The sequence below is a fragment of the Phasianus colchicus genome, chromosome 4, assembly GCF_987193195.1.
Source record: "Phasianus colchicus chromosome 4, bPhaCol1.hap1.1, whole genome shotgun sequence".
NCBI lineage: Eukaryota > Metazoa > Chordata > Aves > Galliformes > Phasianidae > Phasianus > Phasianus colchicus.
In genome coordinates, this window is record NC_143439.1 from 50,101,137 (window position 1) to 50,125,696 (window position 24,560).

The window sequence follows — 24,560 nt, forward strand, 5'->3', positions numbered from 1 at the left end:
GTGCAGAGAAAAGGTTGAGTTTGTAAGAGAAAGGAAGTAGTCAAAAGAAGATATTCTCTATAAAAAATTTCTTGACTTGAGGAACAACTGGAAGATTAGCCCAGGTAATGGCATGTGTGTTTCTTTAGGGAAGTTTATCAAGCAGCATGTGAGAACACTGCTGAGATCAAATGGTGATTGAGTGTTAATCAATTATTCTATTCATGTGGGTCCGGTATTTTCCAGCTTTTAACTTGTTTCTGTATGTAGTATTCTGATTGGACCCATTATTTCTGTTGCTGTCCAAAATAGTAGCCACTTTCTTCTTAATTTAATTCATCTTTTCTTTGGACAGTCAACGTCAATTACTTCAGAAGCATTGAAAATGTGATGCGTTGCATCAGATTGATTGTGGCTTTTATCTGTGATTCTCCGCATACAGTTGAGTGGTGTTTGCTCAGGGTAGTTATTTCTTTCTTTTGCAGTGCTTGAAAATCTTGCCACCTCACATATTTAGCATTAGGTGATGAGTTGCAGTGTAGGTGGAGGTGTGGAGATGTCTGGAAAAAGAACTTCAATTTTTGTTATAATAGCATATGCTGAATGAGAAGAAGTCCTGCAAGCAGACTCACAAAAGGAAATGCTTCATTTTATGAAGCTGCTATGCTGAAGGAAGAATTGGGATTCTACAGACTTGACTTGCTAAGCCATTACACCCAGCTACCTACCCAGCTAAAACACTTCAGGGCAGGATTGCACGTGCTGCTTGAGAGCACTTTGTCTTGTTCAGATAAGTGTTGCTGGAATTTTCCTGCATTGCGCAGCCCACCCACTCTGTTATTGTGGGAGGATTATCAGCATTGCACACAACTGTGCGATGGATGCAGAGGAGGTCGGAGCTGGTTCCATGTAATTGAGTTCAGGCTAGAAGCACTGTGTTGCAGATTGGGTGGCTCCAGGCAGCCTTAGCAGTCTGGGCCAGTGCTACACTGGGGATGTATCTCTGTGCTCTAGAATCGACATCATTGTGCTCCTGTGCGTTAGCTGACATTAGCTCTCCTTTTGCATTTACTGTTTAAAAAAAAAGGCTTTATAGGTTTAAAAAAAAAAAAAAGAAAAATTACTTGTCAAGGCTTTCAGTCCTTACTATCTTTACATTTTGACTCTAGTATGTTATAGCACTGTACCTGAAGGTATTTAAGCCTTACTGTTTTATAAATTTTGAGTTTCAGTGGGGTAAATCTTCTGATATAGTCATCAAATTTAGGTTAACATGAGGAGGAAGCTAAGTCTCCTGAACAGAAATACAACTGTATGTAAGATGTTAGGAAGCAATGTGTTCTCTGTTACAGTTTTAGAGATCTTCAATGAAAGACAGGACTTTTGTTGTTTGCAGGCTGTGAGGAATGCATTCCCGTATAGGTGGGGTACTTTTGAATGCTTCTAACAGCTTAATCAGTGCATAAACAAAACCACCCCAAAGGCTGCTTTGTTAGTGGAACAACTGTGCTTCTGTGGTATGTGTTTCTGGCTGAGTCCAGGTAGGGGTTTTCTGGAGGCCTTTTGCATTTTTTGTGGTAACCCGATGAACAAAATATTCAGACAGCACACCCATGCTGTGTTCACAGCTCTTCTGTTTTGTCAATGATCAGCAGTCTAGAAGAAAGTATGTTACTACCTTTTTTCAAGATATGTCTTTGACATGTGTTTTTATGCTCTGCAGTTTGTAATGTAAAGAAAAATAATGGCAGTGTACTCTTAAAGCATTACTCAACAGCAGTGTAAACCAGATTATACTGACATTTGCGGTGGTGATGCCTTTCAGGCAAGCTGCTAGAGTTGGGCTGCAATGTTAGCAGTGTGGGTTGCTGCCTAATTGGACGTCTGTGCTAGAAGCAACTGGATGTGTTTCATGATTCCTGGAGAAGCAAAGCGTTCAGTTCCCTGGGGTGAATTTCCTCTGATTAGCTGTCAGACTCTTCACTTTCAAAAGCTGGTTCTTATCTGATAGTACAAAACAGTCTGACTTGTCAGGTTGGTGCTGAGAAGCAAGGAAGATCCTGTTCCTGCTTGTGCCTTGAAGAAGCTGGGCACACAATTTATGAAATGCTTCTGGGAGGTGCCTGAATCCAGTTTGTTTCCCTGCAGATCAGGGACAGATGATCTGGACCTGTTGCTGCATTTCAGAATTAGTCCTGCCATAGCAATGGATGTATGTTTGTCTGGCTAGCTTATTGTGCTTCATGGATGCTCATGGAAGTAGTTCATAAAAGCAGAATGCTGATGTTTTAAAAATACTTCTGATTTTAGAGGAATCTAAATTTCTGTTATGCAGATATATAGCTGTAGAACCTTCACACTGTTTACAGCTGGCTTGTGTTGTTTGTTTTTAAAGCCAGCAGAAGCACAGAAAGACCGTTGGTGGCGTTCAGTTCCATTTTCATCAGGAGACTTTATGGGCGGTGATATACAACCTCAAAATCCAAACCCTCTGTGGAGAACAATGGAGCAAAGTACTGGTGTGGTGTTTCTTATGAATAGCCTCGTTCAGGCACTTTTCTTTCTTTCTTTATTATTAAGGATTTAGCCTAGGTTTTTTGTGGTTTATTAAACTATGCTCTATTCTTTTCTCTTAAAGCAGCCTTCAGTTTGTTAGCCGGGAAAGCTGAATTGTGTGTACATGCACTCTCCTGTCATTGTAACAGCAAGCTAGAGGTATTTTTCCATCTTTTTTTTTTTTTGTGTGTGGAACCATAAGAGCTGTGCAGGGATTTTCAGTATGTCCATATGGTTTCTATATTCTCTAACTAATTGGTTATCAGTGACATTATTTCAGTGTTAGGTCGAGTACAGAGCAATTTATATATGAAATTGTTGGACTGTATGGCTAAAAAGCAAGAATATTGGCAGAATCTGACCAACAAAATGAAAACTGGCAGAAATATGCTGCTAACTGAAAAGTGCGAAGTGATTTGCTTTTAAAGGAATTAGTTCTTATATAGACACTTAGAAAAGAAGTTAAGGAAGAAAGCAGGCTTTTGATGCTCACTAAGCACTTTTCAGCTGACTGCGTTTCTGTCAGTAATAACTGCTGTGTATTAAAGAGAAAAGTACCAGAATTGAAGAAGTTCTCAAGATGGGAAGGATAAGAGCTTGTTTCAGTTAGTGAGGGAAGCTGTGAAGACCAGAGGAAAGGCTAAATGCAGGGAGATCATGTTGTGTTAGTACTGCTGGTGGCCTTTCTATGGCTGTGATTCTGGGAGACTCAGTTGCCATGTACTGCGGAGTTAGAAATTTTTTACTTGGATGGAGCTGATCAGCATTAATGCTCTTGGACCCAGCCCTGTGAGGTCAGTGAGCAGGTTGGAGATGTCATGGAACAAAGTGGGATCTGAGGAAGACATCCAGATGCTGCTGCCTGCTGCTGAACATTTGTGAAGGTACTCCTGTGCTGTGCAAAGGGGGAGACCAAGTTGCATGGTAATGTTGTGAAGCTTGGGGTGAATTCAGGCCCTGCTGCCATTGTGGGAGGCACCTCACCTCACTCTGGAGAGTGAACAGTAGCTGAACGGAGTACTGTTGTGGATAGGTACATGCAGGGGGTGATTTCCCTTATCTGTTAATGGGGAAGGGTGCTAATCCTTTTCTGGAGGATTCTCCTAAGTCTGGGCTTTCACAAAACTGAACCTTGACGTTTGTATTAAAACCCAAAGATATGAGGTTCTTGTGTGGCCACCTATCCCACCCTCCAGATTACTTCTCTACGCTGTTGTTTTTGGGATTATTGCAGCTGAAATTGAATGAGTTGTTGGGCTTTTTACTGTTCGTTTGTTTTTTTTAATGTCTCAAAATTTATTTCAATTCTTCATCTCTGCTACTCCTGTCTTTTCCTTATCCGCAAACTGGATATAATGACTGTCCCTCCCTAGACATGTTTGTCTCAACATATGTAAAAATGCTTGTGTGTTGAAGTTTGCAGCTGCTTGAGAATATTAGCATGCAGCAGTGGGAGCGTACAGGAGGTGCACTTTTAAATTGGCAGTCAGACACAGAAGTACTTGGAGTGGAGGGGATGCCCCAGAGTAACTTTGGAGAGAATGTAGCAAAGTGCCCACCTAAACTGTGGTTTGTGATTCTTTCGGGCGTGATTTAACGTGCCCAAGGGTAGAGGGAGGAAATATTTGAAAGCTTTGTAGAGTGCTTTTCAAAAGATAGTGGTAGATCTTTCAGCAAAACACATTCTCGGAAGAACAGAAATTTTGAAGCAGAGATGTTCTGTGAAGAACATTCCAGAAGACTTGGTTTGGAAATACAGAGGTGACTGCAATATTGTTTGCAAAGCATACCTCTGACTGATGTGTCTCAAGGTGTCCCGTGATGTCTCCCTGTTTAAACTTCTAAGTTGCTTGGTTGGTGAGTAGGAAGTTGAAATATTTTGTTTTATTTCTGTGATGTTGACATTAATTGGATTTCTGACACTAAAGGAGGAGTATAAGCTACAGGTAGAACATGTTAGACACAACAAAACTGTAATACAAACGCTTATTTAAAAGAAAAAAAATATTACTGTGTAATGTTATTCTTTACCAGCCTGAAGTAGGCATTTTAGCAAAACTGAGTGCTCATTCACAGGCCCTCGAGTCCTGCTGAAACTTTGCAAGTGTTTTCTCTTTCCCTTATTTTTTTGGACTGCTGCCCAGTGGCATTTCATGTTCTTGACATAAAGCAATGAGAAAAACAGTGTGCCTTTGTCTGTGCTCAAGTGCTGCCATTTTTGGGGTTGGCAGAGGAAGTGGATGGCTGGTGCTTACAGGCCTCTGGAGGAACCAGGCAGAATGGTCCCCATTGATGGGGCCTTGCTAGTAAATGCCTTCCCAGGTCTGTCACTGCTGTTTTGCTTGGCTCTGTGAATCGTCTCACTTATTGAAAGCCTCTGGCTCTTGCTACTCAAGGATATTTGGTATAGAGTCTGGGTTTCTCAGCCTCCTCCCCGCCATTTTGTAGTGATAGTGAGTGTGTGGAGATTGCTTGCTGTGGGGCTGGAGGTAAATTACTGCCTGTCCTACTGCAAGCACTGCTGAATCCAGGCTGATCATGTGCTGATCAAGGTTTTGGGGCAGAATGCTTGTGCCTCATGGTAGATATTTCCATTTGACACAGCAGTAAATGACTTTGAGACAGAGCAGTCCTTAGCTATGACTCCTAAGTAGGCACAGCAAGGATGCCTAAGGTTGTCTTCTGCTCCTGGGCATCAGGAATTTGGCAATTCAGGGGACTTGCTACATGATGAGTTTCACATTTTCTTTCCTCTAATTGTAGTTATTTTGGATTGTCTTGCTACGAGGTAAACCAAGTACTCTTACTGGACCTGGGTAGTTCTCAGAGTCCTGTGTAGTTTCACTTGGGAGTTGTGGATGTATTCTAAAACTTGCATCAGGAAGGCGGAGGGTTTTCTTTCTCCTGTATAAAAATAGTCTTAGCTAAGGAGGAAAAAAAAATTCCCAGAAGCTTGCCTCAATGTAGTGGGCAGTAACTGTCCTGCTCAAAAGTGCTTGCTGCAGGCTTGCTTGTGAGCTCCTAGAGAGAATGCATTTTGTGTATCTGTAGCAGCCAAGTGGGAAAAATGGGAGAGAAACAGTCTGCAATTTCTCTGATGGTTTGAAAAGTTAATCTGTGATATTTGAGGCTAAAGACAAGCTGTTGCCAGCTGCTGGGACTGGCATCCTCCTGGGAAACAGACATTGGTGTGTTTGTTTATTCTTTAGTGTATTAACTCTAATAAGATATGAAGGTACAGGGAAAAAGAATGTTAGTAAGTTGAGCAATATCGTCGTTTACTCAGTAATGTTAATACAAGTGCATAGCTTCATTAAAATTCCCTTCAGTCTTTGCAGGAGAGCTGCAAAACCAAGAGAAAGTTAATTTTCCTCCACTGTTTTGTCTTTTAAAACTTCTGAATCAATACATGCAATTTTCTTACATAAAACTCACTTCTGAGCATGATTTTTAAGGAAATAAATATCATTGTTTTCCATTTTTTTTCCTCTGCTTCAGAATATTGTTGAGCAGAGGTATTACATGGCTTTGCAGATAAGATTCATCTTCCTCATCCCTTTTAGTGGCTCTTTTGCTGATTAATGCAATGTGGTGTAGGTGCAGTGGCTGGAGCTGTTCATATTGGGTCTAGAGTATTTGCAGAAGGCAAAAGCTGCAGGGGGGCTGTTCTAATAAAAGGTATTTCTGGAAATGCAGTCTGTTCAAATTCAGCAGTAACCTGCTCCAGAGCTCTTTTAAGATTAATTGGTGGTGTTAAATAATGAATAGTGCTACCTGCAATGGTAAACACACTCCTCCTGCAGTACGTATTGGTTCTCTATAAAGTATCTAGTCCCCAATTGCTTATGAGCCTGAGAATAAGCTTGTGCCTACTCCTCCTATACAAGCTGTATTTTAACAGATTGGTAAGGTGACATCACATTGGAAATGCAATCTTTGTGCTTGGCATGTAATGTATGCTTTGCTCTAGTACTCGTGCAGAGTCTCTTTTAGCAAGATAATCTACGTAACTATGTTGTGTTGGAGAACTCCATCTGAAGTTACTCAGTAAAGGTTCAGCTCTATTCAAGTCTATGATTTGTTTGCTTTTCTTTTCTTCGTACTTAAAATAGTTGTAGTGATTCTGCTATTTTGGACCATGGGGAATGAAAACATTCAAATTATAAACTGCAGTCCTTTTACTTACCAGTTACCACAGAAATCTAAATAAAGAATGCTTTTCAAATAGTATAAATACAGCACATTTACAGCTCTCATTTTCTTAAAATGTGATACCATTGTTCAGGTCTCTTTAGTAATTGATCAGTTAATATCTACTGCACATACTCAGAATAGAAGTGCTGTAAAAGTGTTGCATTAACACTATTTGCAAAGTATTCTCAATATGTCAAAACTTTTCCGCTACTGATTTACGCATCAGTTTGTTGCTGAGATTGGCAATGATAAATGAGACAGGAAAGGCTGCTTCATGCTCTTTATAGAGCTGCAAAGCACTCAAGATTGTATGGATTCTGTCACCTACAGAGCTGTTCTGTAATTCCAGTGGGAAATGCAAGCCGGTGACATGCAGAACAGTTTAAAGTTACAGCTACGAACTTGGCAAACATAAGTCTGGAAATGCTCTGCTTCTTCTGGGTGCTTCTTAGACTCTCCCCAGTCTTGCTTTCTGACACCACTCATTGTACAGAGAAGCTGTAATGCAAGGGAGCTGGATTTTTGACTTGCTTTGGCCACTGCAAGAGGCATGGCACTACTCAGACTAGTTTATAGGAGAGGAGAGCTGCTCCAGGTTTTCCCTCCACCCTTAGGGACCTGCCAACCCCTCTGCTTCAGAAGTACTGGAAGGCAATTTTCTGCAAGAGAAAATCCTGCCTGTCTACCTGTGTGTGGCAGCATGGCATTTTTGTCACTTTTCATTGTTTTCAAAGTAAATATTAATGCATTTTTAAAAGTAGTCACTGATTTCAACAGTTTACATCTGCTTCCAGTCTTCTCATATAATGCAAATCACTTTCTCTTTTTTTTTTTTTCTGTTGCTGTCTAGCTGGTGGTAGTAACCTCGTAGAAAGGCAGCTAAGCGTGTAAGAATTTTAAATGAGTTTCCATCTGGTGTTGTTTTTGGCTTTGTAACAGGAATAAAAATGTTTTGTGTTTTTGCAAAGTAGAGGATTTTTTTTCCTCCTGATAATTAGAAATTCAGTCTAAAAAGCAAAATGGAAATTTCCAGATTTCTTGAGGCAGATCACTGAGCTGTACCCCTACATCAGTACGTTGCTGAAGGAATCCAAAAAGCATTTGCACCATGTGACATATGGGCAAACTGGCTATTTTAATAAGTCAGTCTGAGCTCATATGGCTTTCCAGCATCTCTCTAAGCAGAGTGGAGGTGCTCCTAAAGTGTAGTGTTCTTGGAATCTTCTAAATTAATTTTACTAATCATCTCTAACTAAAATACAGTCCCTAGGTCTGCATTCTGTTCAGTTGTTAGGTTGGATAATTCCATGCAGTGCTGCTTTAAGCGCTGACACATCCATTACTACTTAACTTCCTGGTATAGGTTTGGAGAAAACAAGGGATAATTCTGGACTGGGAGAGAATTGCCACCTTCTTGAATTCTTTATCTTCCTGGTGTCTTGCCCTTCTGGCTCTGGCTGTGTGAAATGGTTGGAATTTCTTGTCTGAGTGCTGAGACTTTTTCAGGTGTTGCCAGTTTTGCTGGCTTTGTCCTGTGTCCAGAAAAGCAGGCACCTTTCTAATGAGCAGGATGGTATTGCATAAGGATGAATGAGAGATGACTAATTTTTTTCTATGTTTTTATGGTTTTTACACGGTTAAGGTTTAAGGTTGAGTAGGATTCCACCAAGTTTCAACATTCATCTTGGCTGTGCTGGGTATCAGAATAATTTTTCCATTGTTTTTCCTTCCAACTGGTTTGTTCCTCCTTTGATCCTGTTTTATGGCTCCAGACGCTTCAGAGGCTCAGGCAAGATTAATAAATGTCTCTGGTATTCATCCTGCTACTTAGGCTGCACTGTTCCAGCCAGGATGGTCAGCCTCAGTGCTCCATCCAATCCCTGGCAGCAGAGACAACCAGGCCAGCTGGGCCCCAGCAGTTTGATGCAGAGGCAGTATAGCATTGAGGAATTGACACACCTTGGTTGGTTCATGTGGAACTTTGCAGATGGAGCAAGCCCAGAACCTAGGGTAGTGTTTTGTATTTGCAACCCTAACATTGCATGGCAGTAGTGATGGCAGAATATAGAAAGACATTTTAGCAGACACTCAGTTTTAAGATGCCCACTCCTCTTCCTTGATTAGTGTCACGGTGTGATAGGGTGCATGTGGCAGCAGTGCCTTTTTGTACTGTGCTCAGTTCTGGTGCCTCATTGGGGGAGGTTGCTCCGTGTGAGTCCAAGTCACGTCTTAGGGACAGCAAAGGAGGAATGACATAGAACAGATCTCAGCAACAATGCCTGATCCCTTTCTGAGATCAAAAGCATCTGGGGAACGAACATACTTAATTTTTGACGGGATGTATTTGATAATGTTTTAAGTTTGTTTTCTTAACTCTTTCCCAAAAGAGAAATAGTTGTTTCAGTTGCAGTTTTACCCAAATTCTGTGATGAGAAAGAAGCTGAACTCAACTGTCTTTTTTTAATGGATCTACAGTTATATTCATGTTATTTCTGGTCCTGCATTCTAAAAAGCCAACTTGGTAGATCTAGCAAGTAACCAATTGGCCGTGTTTTTAAAAGCTTGCAAAAATAGTAGATGGCAGAATTGAGCTAAGCAATTCTTTCCTTGTATTTGTGCTAATATGATCTTGCATTTCTTTTCCTCTACTAAGTCATCAGAATTGAAGGCCGTTCTCACTAAGACCTAGCAGGATAAAGAAAAGTGGAATTTAGATGATATTGTTAAATAGTAATAGTTTAGCACTAGTATGAATGTAACTTGAAATATGCTTAATTATGTTTGGAATAATTTCATCTGTAAACTAATATTATGGATTTTTTAAAAAGCTTAAAAATGGTGTGGCTATTGGCTATTTTTCTTCCTCTCCTCACAATAAAGGAATTTATCATTTAATATTTATTAAATTTATTATTTATTTCCATGTCTCTTCTACAGTTATCTGAGATCATCTATTTCTTAGGCTGGGGGCTCTGCCAGTTCCTTTCTTCAAAGGAAGTGAGTGACAAAATAATGCAGGAATGTTAAGCTGAAGACTGGAGAATAAAAATGAAAGTTTGAAGTCAGAAGCTGGGGACTTAAATGACAGCAGAGATGTCAGTGCACGCTCTGCTTGCAAAACTTGTGAGCTGTGTCCATGTATGCAAAAGCGATTTAATGTGATGATGAATGAGGAGTTGGAATTCTGCTGCTTTCAGAGAAACAATACTATTTTTTTCTCTATTGTTTTTTTTTTTAAATTATTACAAATTAGTTTTAAGTGCAGTTACTGAGCTTTGCAGCACTTGCTTTTAAGAAGTGCCTGCAATTTTGTAAGCCAGTTTGGATCTGAGCGATGCAGAAATAAGAGCTTCAACTGAATTGCTTCAATTATAATTGAAAGGGAGAGAGGATGAGTGGGTATTTCTACAGAAGGTTTTCTGGGAAAGGAGTTCTCAAAGACTGAGGGACATCCTTTTAGTCAAATGGCTTTGAGTGGGAGGAAAACTAGTATTATAGCTGCACTGCTGGTGGGTTACTTCCCCCCCCCCCCCCTTTTTTTTTTCTTCTTTTCCTCCACACCTTGTATGACACTACCTTGCCTCCTTGTTTCTGCCAGCTCTGGCACTTTTTCTAATCCAGCACCAGGAATTAAATATACTATCAAGGTTCATCCTACTCCCCCTGCCCCCCCCTTTGCATTCTTCTGGGTTATTTCCCTATGTAGGTTCTCTAGAAAGAGAAATTGCCTCATGTGTATAGAACACTGTCTCTACCCTAGCAGAAAAGTGAGCCTTTTTTTTTTTTTTGAGCTTTTTTTTTTTTGTTACTAGAACTGCTTGTTGTCTTCTGATTAAGTAAATATATGCTAATTTTCATGTTGATTACCTGGTGCGATTCCTTTATTCACTCTAAGTTGCAGCAGTTCACCAGCTTAAGGACCTCCGACACCAGTTTGGCCTTGTGTTTTGTAGGCATCAAATATACATTGTACTGCAGTAGTCTGTCAAGAGAACACGTTGCACACACACAACACGTTGTGAATGGATTTTGAGAATAAATGCTACTAATACTTCTCTAGTGTAAACACCAGGAGTACAAAGGTATTCTGCTGTGCAAAACTGCTGGAGCTGCTATCAGATTTAGTTCAATCACTGCATTTGGCAGCTGTTCTGCCAGCCAGCTCTCACAGCTGGGTGTGCTGCTGCAGCCTCTGCGGAGAGAGCAGAGTTGTTGGACGTCAGCTCAGGTCTCTCTAGCCATGCAAAACTTACTCTTGTGCAACTGCATCAGTGTTATACAGGCTTTTCCAAAGCATGTAAGTAGATGAGTATGCATAGTTTTTAGTTCTCATAGATACTGTCCTTTGAGGGTTTGGTTATACTCTGCAGGACACAGAGTGCCATTTCCTGTAAATGCAAAGGGAAAGAATTGATCAGTCTTGAGGTGTTCTTCCTGTTCCTAAAGCAAGAAATTGCACCAGCTTACTGTGTGTTTGCTCGCAGCTCAGCCGTAACACAAAAGGTGGTGAGGGTCAGAACTGTGCAGTCTTGAGAGGTCTTGCTGTTAGAAATTGATCGTGGCGTTCACTACTACTGAGCTGGGGTAGCAGTTATCTGAAACACTGGCTGTGGTAGGAAAGGGAATGCTCCATATATACTTCAGCTGTGGGCTGTGGCATATATTATTCCTTGGTTTGTAGATTGTTCAGTCAGAGGTTTATCGTTGTTAATAGTTGTGTTCTACCAAACAGAACAACTAAGTGGACTGCTTAAGAAAAACTGCTCTTGCTTGAAACCATTTATAGACCCCTGGGTATTGGTTCAGATTAATCTTAATGTTAGCTTTATGCTAACATTGTATGCTCCATTCACATGTGAATATCTATTACGTGTTTACTCGTATCCTTTGGAAGGTTAAATTGATGCACATAAACTACACAATATTACTGCTTCACATTTAGGAAAAAGAAAAAAAAAACAACTTCTGTATAGCTTTTTTCTGTATAGCTTTTTTGTTATCAATTACTTTACCTTGATCTGAAATGAAGGAAACCATAAGAACGCGAAACAACATGTATAGCTTATGTTTACTGGGGGGAACATGTACTTGGTGTTTTATCTTCTATCAGAGGTTCTGGATATGTTTTGCAGACTTCCAACAGCCCTGTTTCATCCTGTAAATTAGGAGCCAAGCATGCCAGAAGCAGCATGATTTCAGGCAGCAAGCTGTGTTACAGTAGTAGGTGACACTGTGCTCTTCAGTCATCTTGCCTGTCTCATGTAGGCTGCTTTGGCTGAAGTCCTGAAGGTTTTTCTAATCTTGCAAAGAGGATTTGGTGCAAGAGTTAGGATGTGAGTCACATCCTTATTTGTGAGTAATAGGTGACTTTGTTCTTGTATGGCTCTTATCATGTCCTACTTGCTTGATTATTGCGTTCTTGTAGGGGTCACTGCTTTCCATGTAGCTTGGAGCGAACAATGCTGTCTGTGTCAGCTGCTGCATCTTCTTTCCAGATCTTCAGTACAGGAGGACTTGTCTGTGCTGAAATTAGATCCTTGCTGACTGTCTTGGAATCCTGTCAGAAATTCCTATGAACCTTTATGTGGATTTCTGTGAGCTTCAAGGAAGGTTCACTTCTCCATTTTCAAATAGCAGTGAATAATGAGAGCACAAGTTGGCCAGGATAAGAGTTATACCTGCTGTTGAGGCTGCACATGTCATCTGAGTCCTTAATGCTGATAGTGTTCTTGGCCTGCTGTGGGCATTAGACATGACATCTTTCAGTGAGGTTTAAAGGCATGGCAAAGATGATGGGCATAGCGTCATAACTCTTTAGACTGCTCCAGATTTGTTGTTAAAGGCTGTTGTTGACAACAGCTGTCAAAGGCTGTCCATATTCAAGTTACTGTGACACACCTGATCCTTGTCTGTGGCACTCTTGTGGCCTTCTGTACAATCTGACTGATTTGAGGACCTAAGTGAAAATGAACCCCTCAAAAAGGAGGAGGGCTTTTGGTCTGCCCAGCACAGATCTGACTTATTGTGGTAGCCCTGGAGCCAGCAGAAGTGGGGAAGTTGATCCTTCAGAAATTATTGGATTACTGTGTTGATTACACTGTCCCTCAAAGAGCATCAACACAACCTAGCTGTTACCTGGACCAGCCATTGCTTTGAAGCCTCCTGCCTGGGGTGGGGAGAGGGATTGCCAGCAAGAGAGGAAGAACTCAAAGATCGATTGGGATGAGTGGTGCTTGGACTTGGACCAGCCATAGAGATTACCCTTCTGGCAGTGTCACTGCAGTGAGACAGCTGAGCCGTCCAAAGGCCAGGTCCTGCTGGAAGGGACAGTTGGCTTAACGTAGCATAGATGTGAAACTCTATGATTACAGGAAGCATTTCACTTTGCTGAACAGCAGCATTTACTTTTTGCGGATGAAGGTATATGAAATAATTCCTGAAGCTAAGGCAGTCATACCCGGAATTCGTGTTGTTGAACTCAGGACTCTTTATTCAATTGAAGTTCTGCCTGTGTGAAGTTTGACATTTCCAGCTTTTGTTTATACTCCTCTTAAGTTTGTGGCAACATATATAGCAACTTTCACTTGTTAGTTCTTGTTGACTATGGGAGTAAGCTGGTTTTTAAATGAAGGTTCGAAGTTGGTTGGCTTTGCAGAATTCTCAGCTGTGTGTTTAGGTCCACATACACCTATACATACATATATAGACATGCACACACAGGCGTGTATTTTTTAAAAGGAAGTCTTGGAGACACTGGCTTCATCCCAGGGGCTATGAATGCTGCCAGCCTCCTCTTTGGTAAGCTAGGAACAGTGGGAGTTCTTCCTTTTGGCTGCTGTGGGCTCAGCTGGGGCTGAGTGCTCACTTCTCACGGTGTTTTCTGTCAACTCCCGATGATACCCTTTAGGTTTTCGAAGTATCTAGTATCTAATGTTTTAGCTTCCAGCCACCTCTATTAAGTCTAGATGATGCTGTAGCAAGGGACTTCAATCCTAGAGTTGCTGTTCTGCACTTAGACTCTAGTGGATTCTGAGATATCCTGGAGATACCATGTGTGAGGGGAGAAATAGTTTGAAGCTCCAAAGGAGTTTCAAGTTTTATTTTTCAGTTGTAGCAAGACCTCGTTTATATTCATAGGCTTCTCTAGGTTCTGTGTAATTAGTGGTTAATTCCAGCTGATTTACTGAAATCTTCCTCAGACTCTTATTAGTACTTCAACTCAATTTGCTTTATTACATTTTTTTTTTCTTGTTGTGGAACATCTTCATTTTTTAAATTTCATAATACATGGCATCTTTTGTCACAGTTTAGTCTGAGGATCTATACAGAAAGCTCCAAAATTTTTTTCTAAATCAGTTATTTGCATGCTTCTGGTTATTAGTGGTTCTCATTTAACGAGTTGGACCCCTCTGCCTTTGGTGAAGAGGTCGCATTTTTTGCTATATTGATTAACTTAACCATTTTGAGTAAATTTTACAGCCCAGGGCTGCTCTTGACCCTGGATTCCTGCAGCACCTCCAAGCAAGATGCTGAACATAGTTTGCATTCCTGATGCTACAGAAATGGGTGTGTTGTGAATTCGTGGGTGCTAGGACGAAGCACAGGAGTGTGTATCCAGGAAAATCTTTTATTAAAAAACAACAACAACAACAACAACACAACTCAGTCTTATTCTGTGCTGAATTTAATTTGGACTCACTGTGTTGACAGTGAGATCGCTCATGCTATAATTATATATGATACTCTTTGGTTTCTTATGGGATTGGATGGCTCCAATGGCATGAGTAGGAAAACGTGGGTGGGAAACCAGTGCAATTCTTTGGAACTAAGACCTTATTTAAAACAGCAGGATTGCAGGAGGTTTTAATTGTTTCTGGTGATGAATAGGAATATACATGAGCTAGGGTTAGAGTGAGGGAACGTTGGGTGAATTTTAATCTTTTTTTCTTTTTTATGTAGCTTCCTTTTAGAGCAGGTAGTAATAGCTGCTGTCAAGTCTGTTCTGACATGGTATTTTTTGTGTTTTAATGTGTAAATTGTTGTAGCAGTGTATGAAATATTTTACTTTAGACTCAACAGTATAGCAGCAAGATATTAATTCTGTGGTTCCTCTATTTGGTATGGATATGAAGTGTAAATATAGCCATTTGGCAGTGTGTGTGCAATATCCTGTGAGAAGACTTCCAGTTCAAGAGGAAGTTCATTTAGAAACTTGTCGTAATGAAGTCATAGGCTCCTCACATGTGTGATTTTAGCTATAAACACACACGTGTCTTCTTGATGAAGTCTGTGAGTCTTAAGGCTTTAAGAATGGAGAACTTGGAAAGAACCTAAGTATACTGAGCATAATATTATAATTAATCTGCAGGCTTACTGTTGTTAATTTGTTAAACACATTTTAAGTGATTGTTTTTTGAAAGAACTTCCCAAGCAAATAGCTTCATTTATACTTTTTTTGAATAAATGATAAGAAAAAAGATCTTGGAATTTTTTGTTTATCTGATGTGCATCATATATCTGATGAATAATTGCTGCATTCTAACTTGTGAGCACGTATTGTATTTCTTGGCTGTCTAGAGTCATATGCCAGCAGAAGTCATTACTGACATGTTTTTAACAAAGTAGAAGGACTGAATGCAGTCCCACAGCTCTTTGAACATCATACTTTCTATTTCAAATGAATTAAGAATATACTTGTGTGTTACATGATAGAAGTTGCCTAAATTTATGGGAATAAACTTCAGAAGCCTAAAGGCAGACTTAAACAACACTCTTCTGAAGTCAGAATTGCTACTAAGAACAATGGAAAGCGCTTGGTCCAAACAGGATGCAAGTGTATGATGCATGAGTAATGTCTTGGACAAATGAGCATTGAATTTTTTCTCATCCAGCAGTTATCCATAGAGTTTGCTCTCCACGTTTCTCCTGTTACTTCTGTTAGCGATGGTTTTGTGTCCTCTGCCTGCCTGCCTGCTCTTCTGTGGGAAATATGTTTTCCTGTTATTGTTACATTAGTTAATGATTTATTTTTTTTTCAGGAGAAACTGCAGGATCTCTTATCAAGTGTGTTTAAAAAAAAATAATATAAATGTGCAAACTGTGTGGACCAGCTAGTGGTATTTGCCTCATTGCAGATCCTGTGATGCAGTGGGAAGACATTTGGTTTTTGCAGGTGATCAGAAAATGAATCTTTCTTTCCATCAGGCAATTACACCACTAATAGATCTCCCTATCATAGGCAAGGAATTGGGCAAATACTGCAGAGCACTCGACCTGAAGTCTTGACTAAGAAAAATCAATCTAAATATATTTAGCCTGGTGAGAATTGTGAGACCGCAGCTGCTGCATTTTCTTCATCCTTTTCACTTCCTTAAGACATCAACTCTGACTGGTGAGTCAGCTGGCCAGCAGAGATGATAAATAAAGGAATAAGTTAAATAGGGATTTTTCTATTAACCACAAGCTTTTTCAGCTAGACGTATTCCCATGTCCCTCCTAAAACCCAGTTTTGTTGTTTCTTATTTTTTAGATTAAAATCAATTGTTCTGTTTGAGATAATGGAGATAGGACAGATCTGATGGTTACTCCTAACAGTGGTCCTGCTGTAATTCTACCAAGTACATTTAAATGATATGTTCCAAATCCTTCATAGGCTTGCATGAGACCTTTGGTGCAGGAAAAAAATGTAATGTTACTGCCTTCTCCTATCCCCAAACTGAAGTAGCTGGTGCGTGTAAAGGAGAGGAGATCTCCTGTTACAGCTAAGCAGCAGTTCTGCAAAAAAGTTTGGAAAATGTGGTCCCACTGTGCAGACATGGGTGTAGTGGTTTCTATTAGTACACACTGTAGAAGTTGTAGTTAAAGGTTTTTTGATTGTCTTTTGACTGGCTATGAAGTCAAATTTGTGAGGGCTTGTAGCACTATCATTACAATTGATTATGATGGAAACTGGGCAGATGTGAGCCTTTTACCTTGCATTTTTTTCAGTTCACTCAGTTTAAATGAGCTGAGTCTGCCTGATCTTTCATGAAAGCAAGATGCTCTCCTGTTGGGCAAACTTGCATGCATAGATTTCCTGAGTATATGAAAATAACATAAAGGTTATGAAACAATGCAGATGCAGACAAAAAAACCCTACTAATGGCATCTTAAATATGTTGTGTGAATAGATGCTCAGGCTGATGTGAAAAGCAAGCGAAGGGCAGCAGTAATGGTGGGGGCTGACAAAGCAGGACACAGACAGAGAATGGGACTGGGAGGCCAGGCAGAATGGGACTGCTGAGTGCCTTGTCCCAGGTCCCCTGGGCTCTGTGGGTTGCCTGGTAGGGGCACTCACAAGGATGCTCTGAGATAAAGCATCCTCTTGCATGCTGCTGGAACTGGAGAGTACCAGAGAATGTAGGGAGGAGGGTAATGGTGCTTAGGAGCACAAGTGGTAGTGCATTTGTTGGTTTTTTTTTTTGTTTTTTTTTTTAGAAAAGGGAGCTGACTCACACAGTCAGATTCCAGTGCAGTTTGCTAGTCACAAGTTAAGACTGAGTGTGGCTCCATCTGAATTTGTCCCGATTTAGCTAATGCTCTGTGGGATTGTCTTAATGATGGGAAAGTACATCTCCTGGGAGCTGTGAGCAAAGGACTGCCTTGTTGGAAATTGGCAATTCTGGCTTGGGGAGCTCTCAATAGAGTAGATGATGTATTTTAACATCATTTTGTGAGAGGAAATGCTGCATTTCTGTTTGTGTCCCCTGTGTCCTGCAACAACTCTCCCTGTTTTGCTGGGTTCGGCCTGTTAGTGTATGTGCAGAACAGGAAGGGAAAACTTAAAAAAAAAAAAAAAAAAAAAAAAAAAAAAAAAGGTGTATTGTGCCCTAGAGAGGAAGGATGGCCTAGGCTGAACCGCTGCCTCCTTCTCCCATGGGTATGATGTGTGGTAGAATGACTGATCTGCATTATTCATCACCTCCGGCTGCTGCTGTGATGTGGGTATTTATCACGTGAGTAGTGATGCTGTGGATTGCTGCAGGAAAGGTGTGTGTGACCGGAATGCTCATTGCCCTCAGGTCTTTCTTCAAGTAACAGATAAGATCTGGCCTCAAGTATGGTATGTCTGGTGAGCAGCTGAATCATTTGGAAACACTTTTATCACAAACAGCTTCTGGATTACCATCTTTAGTTGCTCTTACGTTTGATTGGTCTCTGTCACATACTGGCATGAATTCTCAGACTTTCCATTCCTCCCTTAAAAATTGATTCACGTGTGAAAGTAAGGTTTGCTTCCTAACGTTTATTTGGGAAATTGTTCAGCTAGGTAAGATGCATCCCATTGTGTGGACCATTAAGAACAAGATCTCTAAGAGTAATTCCACGCTACTTTGTTTACAAGTATTGGTTAAGGTTTCCTCCTTTTCACTTTATTTTTCTCCTTATTTTCTACCCCTCCAGCATGAGCATTTTCAAAATGTTCCTGTTTTGTTAGTGAAGCATTAGCAGCATATCATGCCTTTAGCTTCTGTGAACTTTAAAGCTTGGGTCATGGAGGGGTAAGCAAGCAGAAAATAGACTTGGTTGCCATCCACTGGGAGAGAATGCACTGCGGAGGTGTTTGGGCTGTTCTGCATGTCAGTACTGAGCAGTACGTACCCTCTGGGGATCATGCTGTGTTTTTGACATAGTAACCCAGAGCATCAGCCTCAGTCCAGGTGTTTTCTATAACAGTTTTGTAATGGCAGCTATTTGTCTATTCTGTACTCATCTCTTGTTGTTTTTGCAAGTTCAACAGCAGACATGGTGTAGATGCTGAAAGCTGGAGGGAAAGGGTGGGCCTGGGGGATGCTGGGCACACTGCAAACCCTATCCCAGAGTATGGGACTTGTACATGGGACCCCACCAGTCAATCAGTCTGTGAAATGTGATTGTACCCTGGATGTGTGAAGGGCTTTGCCTGGAGGTTCAAGTCCTTATTCTGGAGCAGGGAGGCAGCGTGTGGCAGAGGCTCCTAAGGAATGCCTTTATATGGACAAAACTGCGGTGCTGGCTGGAAAAACAAGTGGATTTCTTCTGGAGGTGTTCAGGAGGAGGGCAGGCATCTGTGAATTCCTTCTCCTGAGGTGGAATCCTGACAGGAGTGGTCTTCTGCTGCTTCAGTGTCTGCGATGCAGCACAGCTAAGTGAGAAGTCAGAGCAGAGCAAAGCAGTAGGTCATGCAGTCAGGGGCCAAAATAATGCCCTGGTGTTTGGGAATGACTGCTGGCAACCAGGAGGCAAAGGCATCACATGACTGTGAAGGGCTGGAGTAAGGTTGCCAAAATGAGCATATAGATTTGGTCCAGAGTGGCCTGAAAGGCAAGTCTCTTGGCTCTGCCCTTCTCCATTTGTGCAAAACTCTTAAAGAGGAAAAAAAAAAAAAACAGAACACCTTCCAATTTCCGCTTTGAGCATTTTTAATAAAAAGAATCACAAAAACAAAGGGGACAGGCTTGGGTGTGATCTGTGAATGCCGAGCTGTCCTCTTGCTGTCTCTTCTGTGGTAGCCTTGTGGCTGCCATGTGTGGGCAGGCAGGAGACCCATCCCCATGTTCCAACTTGACATGGGACATCCTGGCACACCTCTGCCCTCTCCAGGAGCGTGTCCTGGTCCTGTACTGGTCCTGGGGCTTCTGAGCCCTTTATGCAGTGCCTCCTGTTACAGATACCCTGAGCCAGAGTGTGGTGATGGATGCTCAGCATGGGAGTGAGAGCTGACTCACAGCACTGGCACATAACATAACATAACTGTGTTTCAAAAAGCCTTGATAATTCCAGCAGATAGGATTGAGAGGTTGTTGTCCAGAATACTTTTTCACTGTGAAGGGAAAGGTTAGGACTTCACTGTAGATGATGGGTAGCTGAAGCTCTTCATTGATTGCACTTTTCAGAATTTATAAGTAGTGATGTGTATTTTGGTGTTTTAGGCACTAATTGTGGAAAAAAATGCTTCTGAATGTAGTGAAATGTGATGGGGTATGTGAGCCTCTTCCCCTGACTTTCAAAAACTTGTGAAGGTTAAATGCCATCTAAATGATGCTCTCTTCCTTTCAGCCTTCTGGGGCACAAAGTGAATTAATGTGTAAGATTCTTCCTTCTGTGGGTTTGGCAAAACCTGCTGTCAAAGAAGCTCCAATTTCTTTGCAGAATAAGAAAGATACTAAAAACGTCAGGAAATTCTTCAGGCAATGACAGCTGCTTTCTCCCTTACCACGTTTAATGACTCTTTTTACCCTTCATTATGTCATGAGCATCCTTGACTTGTCAGACTGAAGCTCAATGTAATGATACACCTGGCAGCTTTCATACTTGAAGGAAATCATCATTCCTATTTTCTTGTTGTTGTTTAACTATTTCCACACTAATGCCCCTAGAAACCACAGAAAAAAACTCAGCCCCTCCTTCTCGCTTCCTTTTCCTTTTGAGAGCCCCCAGCAGACTAGTTACAAACAGACAGTGTGCTTTCTAGAAGGAAAGAGAGAATAATTCATCCCTGAAATAGCTGACCATGCAGTACTTATTAAATATTGATGTCATGCTGGACTCTTTCTATTCTTCTATTTTTAAACTAGGGGAAAGAGTGGAAAGTTTAAAAGAGGAGTAGGTGAGATCCTTCAGTCCCTGCTTGAAAGACAAGGCAGTCTCCTGTCTGGTAACAGGAATGCAGCATACCCTACATGTCTATGCAGGGAGAGCTGGAGGACAGTACCTGTTACTGCCTTCGTACTGCTGTCATTTTGCTCATCAGTGTATAGGTAATATCCTAAATCTCATGCATGGCTCCTAACTGCTTCAATTCTAAAAGCGTGGGAGATAGTCTGAGGGTCAAATATTGCAAATCGCAGGGAGGTGTCATCAAGTAGATGTCACTGTTTTGAGAGAGCTACAAAAGTGAGATTTGTGCTAACTTCTCAACAGGTCTGATAGCTCCCCAAATGTTTTCTTGCTGGCTGCTGTTACTTGTTTTTATCACTTCTAACAGAGATGCTGTGATTTGCGCAGGGTCCTGTTGCTTGGTCTCTGAGGCTGATTGAAGAGCAAGTCACAGGTCCATGTCCTATGGAAAGCCAGGAATATCTGGTTTAAGCATATATGGTTGTTCCTCCATCTCTGCGAATGAAGGAAGTAGAGACCATTGACATTGCTCAACTTGCACCTGGTACTTCCTCAAGCTGCCAGTTGTTTATTTTATTGTTTGCAACAGCATGTCTCTACTTTACTGCCTGTAGGTGTTTATTATGTACTAATTCGGTTCTGAAGAAAATAGCAGATTGCCCCTTATCTGGAGGTGTTCAAGGCCGGGTTGGATGGGGCCCTGGGTACCCTGGTCTAGTATTAAATGTGGAGGTTGGTGGCCCTGCCTGTGGCGGGGAGGGGGGGGTTAGAGATTCATGATCCTTGAGGTCCCTTCCAATCCAAGCCATTCTTTGATTCTATGATCAGTGCCTGCATGTTACCTGCCTTCCAATTTACTGCTTTTAATGAAGTCCTAAATAAATAATTTTGTTTTGCATAGGTTTGCAAGGCAGCTTGCTGCATTGTTGGCTGTCCAAGGTTTTCTTTGAAACACTAAGATATATAAGCAGGAAGGGGATTGCAAAACCAGTCCCATCTTCATCCCACTATCGTTTTCAGACCTGACAGTTTTCAAAGTAGGCAATATGGTGAAAGCATGGGTAGAGTGGTGGAAGTGTCCTCCAGGATGTGGAGAGAAGGGAAGGACTGCGGGGATGGGGAAGTTCCCAGCTGGGAATCTGAAATGCTGGCGTGCACTGCTTCAGGAATTTGTCAGCGTTATATCCCTCTGGATTCAAAGTCAGATGTCTCTTGTCAGAACTCACAGTTGGAGCTTCCTGCTGATTACTGTCCATGTGAGGAAGAGTTCTCCCAGGCACTTCACAGAGGCACTGCAAAGCTCACCTTCCCTGTGGGAGCTGGGACTCAACTCCAGTCTCCTTCCATGTCCTGTCCACTGCAGAGAGGGAACAAAGCCACCGTGGGAAGTGATACATAGCTGCTGCACTTTGACAAATGCTGCCAACGTTGCAAAATGTCCCTAACCAAGGCTGCAGGTAGCAACTGCAGCCTTCTGCCCTGGCTGTCTGTTGTTTGAGAGCTCAGTTATTCCCACCTTCGAGAGCTGTACTTGGCATTTTGGCCTTTTCTCATATCTCAGAACTGACTGAACCTACATCAGTTTTAGTGAAAAATAAAAATATTTCTCTTTACAGACATAAAATGCTTTTTGAGTTGTTGTCTGGTTTTTATTGAATTAAGCACTGTTTCTGCTGCAGTTACGCTAGGCTTGATCTAGGGCAAATTAAGTTTCATGTACAGGGTGAAGAGGATTAATTATAAGAACAGCCATACCAGCACAGATGGATGCATCCATTTGTTTCTCTCAGGAAGAAAACCCTTAGAATGAATGGGGAATAAACCAGACCGTATGCCCGGTCTGTGGAGAGGATTGAGGTTCTTATGCTTACTCCAGAAAGTCTTTTTATGTAAGGCCATGAGCCTCAGACAGGAGGAAATGACAAGTTTCTTGGCTTTGCTGGCATGAGGATGTTAACATAATGCATGTTCTCTCTCTTACACTAAAGTCTGATCACCTGATACAAAAGTCCACAATTGTGCCCATTAGATTGGGTTAGAATATTAGCCTAATGAGCACCAAGCATTGTTCTGTTTCCTTCCTGCCCTCTGGAGAAGGTGTTTGGATTTTTGTTGTTGTTAAAGCACAGTTTTATTCGAGTGTAATTGCTTGATTTCTTCAAAAAACTTTAAATCTTAAAATTTTTATTCATCTTGTTTATAGAAATATTCATTTCTTAAGTTCCCAGATAACACATGATTTCAAAGAGAATGTTTTTATCTCTCTTAAATGATCTCTTCTGTCTTGGTGCTTACTGGAATTTATAGTTCTTGATTTCCTCTTAGAACAAGGACAGGAAAAAAACAAATCTCTTTAAAATGGAACATGATTTGCCTTACTTTAGACTGGCTTTCACTTTTAAAAAAAATGTTTTTGAAGCTGTACAGCAGATGAGATTTCTATCTTCGGTCTTTCGCATGTTTATTTCCCCCACATCTGGAGAAAATATAAAGTTGAATACTTTGAATCCTAGCGCATAGCCTGACTGACAGATCTCTGCTGACGAAGCATCTGCCGATAGGGAGATAACGTCACTTCCATTGCTGTGTGGCAGTAATTCCGATATGTTTTTCAAGACCAAATCCACAGCGTTAATGTAGTCATTTACCAGAGGACAGGCAGGCTAAGGTCTGCCTGTTAAAGCAAACTGAATTTGCAAAAATAAATTATATACCTGTTGTCTACTGAGCACAAGCATAACTGAGAAGATGTTTTGCTTTAACTTGTAAAGTGAATTAATGTGCTGTTTAGTGAGGACTTCTTGCTGCTTTTTTCTAACCTGTGGACTCATCCTCTTTATCTGAATTTACTTTCTGACTGATGCTTAGCATTTATGCATGGAGAAACCACAGGTCTGCGGTGCAGAGTGCAGGAGAGTTTAAAATCCCTCCTTGATTTTGTCATAAAGAAAAACTTGTAATATGTGATGTTTTTGCTTTGCAGCCTACTTTGTTTCTTCATTGTGACCTGAGAGAGTGCCGGTGCCGAGGTACCAAGGACTTGGTGTTCCAGTACAGACTTTCCACTGGTGAGCTGGGGAGAGTAAGTCTTCTGCTGTATCTCGTATTAATGAATTAAATAAATGGTAATATGTCTGAGAATCTACTGGGGGTGGAGACGGAGCTCCTTCTGCGCATTTCTTGTTCCACATTTCAGATGATGTAGCCTCAAACTTCTTCCAGCATAGACAGGAGATACCATAAGTACTGGATAGAAATATGAATATTTATCACGATGTTTGTTAGTAAGGATGTCCCAGATCCTCTAGTACAAGAGTAGTAATCAGTTTCTTTTCTCTTGCATATTGTAGCTTTTTTAGCTTTGTGTGCAAAAAAGCACTATAACATTGTCTTCTCACATGAGAAAGGGTTTCATGCATCAGAGGTGTCTTATGGTAGTGCCATTTCTCTGTGGTGTCAGTATATCTACTGATGTGGGCACTCTTGTTGGATCTCAATGTTCTTTTTATAGCAGAGGTATGGTTTCCTGTGGCGTGTTTTGAATGCTTGTAGTCTTCAGTAAGATTGTGAGTGCTTACAGTTGGGCTAAGATGGAATCTGATTCAAAGATGAACTCTGAAAGCCCTGGTTTGAGTTCCTGATTATGTACTGTAGTTTCCCAAGTCTAAGTAGGATAGCGACATTTACTAGCCAAAGACTTGAACTTGACAGTTCAGTAGCAGAACAGGAGGAATAGCTGGAGGGCACAAATCATAGGAAACCTGGCTTTGTCAGATGCGGTGTTTGTGGCAGAAGTCACAGTAACTTTTGTCCAATCCAAAAAGTCAAGAACCTATGCCCATCATATGTGGGGAATAATACTTGCTGTTGAATCAAGTAGCAAATGGCTTTCCAGATGAGCACGAAGAGGTGCTTGATGAGCATGGAGCAGTTGAGCATGAAGCTAAATCCAGCCCCTACAATTCTGTGAGAGGTTGTAAGTAGCAATTTCCTGCTAGGGCACAGTGCTTTGTATGACCCCTTTTTCCAGGCAGAGTTTTTCCAGAGGAAAAACCTGGCCTAGGACTGGAAAAACCCAGGCGTGTGATTTTAATAATTTGGAGAGCAGTGTTTTGTTTAACTAGTTCATGCTTTATGTAACTGTATGGTTGAGTTTTGAGTTAATTTGATTATTTTTTTTTAACCAATGGGAA

At 41.1% G+C, this 24,560-nt stretch overlaps 1 protein-coding gene across 18 annotated transcripts in view; it reads left to right on the forward strand.

The window, feature by feature from the left end:
• APBB2 (amyloid beta precursor protein binding family B member 2) overlaps positions 1-24,560 on the forward strand; it is a 166,852-nt gene that overhangs the window by 32,882 nt on the left and 109,410 nt on the right. For 12 of the 18 annotated variants that reach the window (XM_090139517.1, XM_090139518.1, XM_090139524.1 and 9 more), the window contains one exon: positions 23,351-23,449. The gene's annotated coding sequence lies outside the window, so the exon portion shown is untranslated. The remainder of the gene's footprint in view (positions 1-23,350; positions 23,450-24,560) is intronic. The other 6 variants (XM_090139522.1, XM_090139519.1, XM_090139525.1 and 3 more) reach the window with 1 other exon arrangement.